The sequence below is a fragment of the Durio zibethinus genome, chromosome 6 (assembly GCF_047325235.1).
Source record: "Durio zibethinus cultivar Kanyao isolate XHJ-2024 chromosome 6, ASM4732523v1, whole genome shotgun sequence".
Taxonomy (NCBI): Eukaryota; Viridiplantae; Streptophyta; class Magnoliopsida; order Malvales; family Malvaceae; genus Durio; species Durio zibethinus.
Genome location: NC_143167.1, coordinates 27,047,664 through 27,053,557, shown reverse-complemented (window position 1 = coordinate 27,053,557; position 5,894 = coordinate 27,047,664).

The following is a 5,894-nucleotide window of genomic DNA, read 5'->3' as shown; positions in this document are numbered from 1 at the left end:
TCTAACCTTAGTTTTTCCAAAAACTAACCGAATTTGCCTAGATCTAAGTCGAAACCCACGATTTTAAAATTAAAACTTTTGCCTCTACCGCTCTCAAATGCTACTATTTCAAACTATGCCCTTTACCTATTTAAAGCCTTTCTCTTCACCCAAAAACCTAACCTCAAAACTCTTCAAAATCCCCTAAACCATAAGCCTTTTTCTTTTTTTTTTTTTAATTTTGTGTTATTTTTTGGATTTGTGGTGCTACGGTTCCTTAAAAAAGGATGTGGCTGATTTTGTTCTTTTTTTTTATGTTATGGAGGGACTATAGGTTTCTATTGTTTCAATAGATTTTTTTTTTTGGCAAATTGGTTTGAATAAAGGTGGTTGATGGTGATAATAGGCTTAGGTAGACTAGATGTGGGTGAAGTATAGTGGTGCAGGCATGCCAATTGAAATGGTGCTTGGCGATGGTATCGACTGTGGGTCTAGTAGGAGCTGGGCAGAGGGTTATGGAAAATGGGCCTGGTAGTGTTGTTTAGGTTATTTTTTTTCATGGTGATGGAGATAGTATTGGCTAGATGATTTAGGCAATGTGTTTTTATTTGAAATAAATGGCCTTCTAATTCCCTTATCATTTTCATTTTTTAGGCTCAATTTAAAAAGCTAATATGGGAAGAAATCCTAGATTTCCTAGGATTTGGAGAAGACTTTTCTCCTTTGAATTGTGCTGCCAAGTTAGGCAGTGGCAGGGTGGGCGATCAAAAAAATTTTCAATAGCAAAAATGCTTGAATTTTGGCTATTTGAAATTTTCAAGCTTTCTCTCTCTCTCTCTCTCTCTTTCTTTTACTTTTGTTTAAAACTAATTAATGAAATAATATATAAAATAATTGTACCTATAAACAATAAAACATGATCAAAATATCTGAATAAGTTTAAATTAGACATATAGATACAATTCAGATCCATTTCGATCAATCTGGATAAAATTTGGTGTCTACAATAGCTTGTTTTTTACATATTATTGAGAATTAAGAATAGAACAAAGACTAAAATATAACACTTGTGTCTGGACAGACATATGTTGAATTTTTTTTTTAAAATCAAATCTAAAAGCTCTTCTCACTAAAAAAATTGAAAATAAAGCATAGGCATCATTATAAAAAAATAACTTCAAATGTCATCACCAAAGAAAACTCAGATATCATCACTGAAAATATGCAAATGATTTTGGATATCGCCATCAAAGAAAGCTCCAAATCACCATTGAGAAAATGCAAATGACTTCACATATTGCCATCGAAAAAAATTTAAATATCAACATTAAGAAAATGTAAATGACTTCGGATATCACCATTGAAGGGAATTCAGATATCACCTCTAAAAAAAAACAAATGACTTTGAATATTGCCACCGAAGAAAAGTCAAATATTACCATCAAGAAAATGCAAAATGCAGAGAAAAAATACAAATTTAAACTTTAAACTTGGTTATCATCATCGAGTGATGTTGAAAATGTCTTGGATATCACCACCAAGAAAATGAAATTCAAGCCTTAACACTCGAATATCACCGTTAAGAAAATGTAATTATAGCTTTAACACTCGGATATCACCACCGAATGATTTTGAAAATGTCTCAAATATCACCACTAAGAAAATGAAATTTAAGCTTTAACACTCGGTTATCACCATCGAGAAAATGCATTTCTAGCTTTAACACTTGGATATCACCACTAAGAAGATGAAATTTAAGCTTTAACACTCGAATATCACTATCGAGAAGATGAAATTCATATTTTAATATTCGGATATCACCACTAAATACTCGAATATCACTATAAAAAAACTTGAATATCACTATCGAAAAAATTAAATTCATATTTTAATACTCGGATATCACCACTGAATACTTTGAAAATAATTTATCACAATATTTTTCTTGATTGATATCGATTTCATTAGGTTAACAATTTTTATGGCAGCTAGATTGGGTTTAAAGCCTTTATCTTATGTCATCGCATTGAAATTTCTAAAAATTCTTGATCTTTTGAATATGTTTTTACCATTTTTTTTCTTTTCTTTTTTTCTTCTTTCATGTTTTCAAAATTGGCAAACACCACTATGATGCAAATGTCTTCTCTTAAAATAATGATGCAAATGAAATGCAAATGTCTTTTACAAAAATGCCAATGCATACATTCCTATCAATGGTGGACAAACTAATGATGCAAAAGTAAAGTCAAAAGATTCAAATGCTCAAAAAAAAATTTTCTTAAAAAAAAGTTAATATCCAAAGCTTCTTCTAAAATTTTTCAAAATTCTCTTTTTTCAATCTCGAATCTTTCATCTCATTTCAATTCCAAATCTCTTTTTTTCTGCTTATTTTTTTATCAATATTTGCTTTTTTTTCTTTAGAATTTGGATTTCTCAATTTTTTTCCATTTTATTTTCACTTTCAAATTAAACATGCATATGATCAGCTTGAACTTAATGAAAGGGAATTGAAGAAAACAAACCATTAAACTATGGTGAAACTCAATTGTTTAAACATACTTTTGTATTAAAACTTGTTTCCCATTGTGTCGCTTATTTTCCTCAAAATTGTTTTTTTTCAAAATTTTATTTTCCTTCCTCAAAACATTTTTTAATGATAAAATTCTCACAAAAAAATTATCTAAGTCAACCTTTATGTAATAATATGACTCTTAAGTCTCTAAAAAAAATGGTGATCATTATTTTGCACATGTTTGAACAGAGTGGCAATTCCATTTTTTCAAATGGCTTGGATGATTAATTATCAAATTGAGGCATTGATTATCAAAAGGAACCTCACCACTTGATAAAAGAAAATTAAATTTCTATTTATCTAAGCTCAACAACAAATTCTTTTAAAAGGTTCTTTTAATGTACACTCATATTTGACACAATTTTCAATATCACAATATGATATTTCAATAGATGTTAATACCAACTATGGTAGGTTCAAGATCATATTGAAAAATCCCAAGATTTTTTATGATAGCTCTTGCACACATCTCAATCATTGGTTGCAATAAGTTTTCATGTTGCAATCTCATTTCTACTCTAGACTACCCATTTCTAGATTTTCACCCTAAAGCTTCATTCTTTCATTTTTCTCTCTCTCTTTTTTTTTTTTTTGATTCATCATGCACTCAAATCTCTTGTGAAGGAGAAAATTTTGCAAAAAAAAAGAGGCAAAAATAAATTGGTCATGAGAATTCTTTAAAGAACAAACTCTTTAGTTCAAGTATCCATGTTTGATTGAAATAAACTTTTTAAGGTATGTAACATAAGCTAGGGTTCGAGGTTTTAAAAGAATGGATAAATAGGCTTAAAACATGTGTTTGAAGGTGATCAGATCAATAATCATTTCATATCATGTGAAAGACTTTCTTTTAGGTATTCATCTCTTTTATTTTTTCAGTCTTAACATCTCATCATCTCATTTATTTTTCTTTTTTTTTGTATATATATTTTTGTATCATTTCCACTTTTAATCTTTCTTGCACTTTTAACTTTTGCCAAAATATGTTCAAAACTTCTAAAACTTAATTTATCTAACATTTACTGCTACAACATAAACCATTCTTCCTTTATTGTTAAAGCATGACTTCACCAAATAGATACTTCTTTGTGTTTTTCTCTAATGTAGAAAGTGATTCTCGATCAAGGTTCATTTAGAAAGAATTCACTAATTCAAAGAAATAGCAAATGGATAATTTTTTTTGTAAAAGAAAAAAGAAAGATGACCATTTGTTATCTCAAGCCTGATCACTTATGCTAAAGAGTGATTCTTTGAGAAATTTGAATTTTGTTTTTATCACTTCTCTTTTTAGGATCATTTGAATATCTAAAGTGTACGATGTAACCACTGATCTTTTTTTTTATTTTTTTCTTGATTTTCACAACTCATATGACAACCAATCTTTGTCCTATCTTGATAAGCCAACAAGGTTTATATGACAATGAAAATCATGTTGAAATGGTTTATTTAGGTCTCAATTGTACACATCATCACCAAATTAGATAGTGGTATGAACTAGGTAGTCTTGGGGTAATTGAAAATCATGCTCTTATGTCAATATGCCCCTAGATAAAAAATGGTGCATTTGTGTATTTATTGCTATTTAAATGACTTGTGTTTGAAGTATAGCCTTAACACCTATCAAATCACCAACATCTAGATAAAAAAATATTGTTGTTTGATTTTCAAAGAACTCATAAGCTTTTTCTAAATTGATTATTTCAGTGTTTTATTGCCTTGACGAGAGGTGTCACAAAGTTCAAACTTGTATCCTTTAAAGCATTAAGGTTTTTCAAGTGGTTTTGGGACATGAAAATATCTATTTGGAAAGATTCATAATAATGATCACCATTTTTTTTTTAGACTTTTTATTATGAAAAGAAAAGAAAATTTATTTTTTAAAAAAAACTTAAGACAAAAAAAGAAATAGAAAAAACATTTTCTTAATTAACATTCAAATTCAAACTTTCATACAAGTCGTGAAGTTCCCATGCTTGTTCAATACATAAGTGAAAAATTAAAAAGGAAACAAAAATGTCACATTTTTTTTTATTTTGAATCAATCAATGTCTTTACAATACTGAATTAAGTGTTCACCATTTATCCACAAAAGCATAAAGAACCATTCTTCAATTCCTCTCTTCATCTTACCATTGCATCGAAATTATTCATATCTATGCTTTGACATTCTTAGTTCACCTTTTTTCTATTATATCAAGATAAAGAGTCTTCAATGATACGATGATCTCTCTTTGTTCCAAACTCTATTTTCTCAGCTTTAATAAGATATTTAACCTTGTATTTTAGTGCGGGGTAATTCTTTGTTGAGTGACCCTGATTTTCATTGTGGTTATCACATTTTACATTAGGATCATACATTTTTTAGTAAGGGGGTTGAAAGAGTTTCTAGACATACAGGCTCCAAAAATTGATTTTGGATAAGTTGGGGTAACAATTTGATGTAAAGATATAGGAATAAGGTTAACATTATTCTTTTTTTTGTTACTTTGTTACTTTTTTTTATTATTCCTAAATATATTTGATTGATTAATTAACTGGTTAAGGCATAGATGTAAGTGTTTGGAGGTGAAAGCTTGGTTGAACTTTTAACTTGTTCAAAAAAAGATTTGATGAGATATTACTTATGGCAGGGTAGTAAGGGTGGTCAATTAGGTGAGGTTAATACAGGGCAAAACCATTGTCTCGTTACTCCTCATGAGTTATAATTTGCTCATTTTTTTCTTTATTGAATGCCTCATTTTTCTTTGTATCTTTACCATTAAGTTTTTCACTCTTGATTGCATTCTTAATTATCTCCCTAGAAATTACCATGTCCATAAATTTTTTTGTGGCATTCCCAGTCATCTTATCATAATAAAGTGTTCAAAGAGTGTTAACAAACAAAACAGTGATTTTTTCTCTATGAGTGATGGTTGAACTTGAGCAGTTACATTTCTCTATCTTTTAGCATACTTTTTAAAGCTCTCACAGTTTTTTTGTTCATATTTTGCAATGACAAACGATCTGGGGCCAAATCTATAATGTGCTTGTATTAGGTTACAAATGCCTTAATCAATTCTTTCCATGAAGTGATACAAATTTTGTCTAACTGAACATACTATCTAGCAACAGATCTCGTAAGATTATCTTGAAATACATGAATTATGAGCTTGTCATAATAAATATGGGTAGCCATTTTCTTACAGTGCATAGTAACATAGGTCATTGGGCGTTTAATCCCATCATACTTTTTAAATTCTAAGACTTTGAATTATGCGAAACAATCACATTTAGCACCAAACAAAGCTCTGATGGATCATTGATCCATAAAAATTTATTCCCTCAATAACTCGAAGTTTAGTTT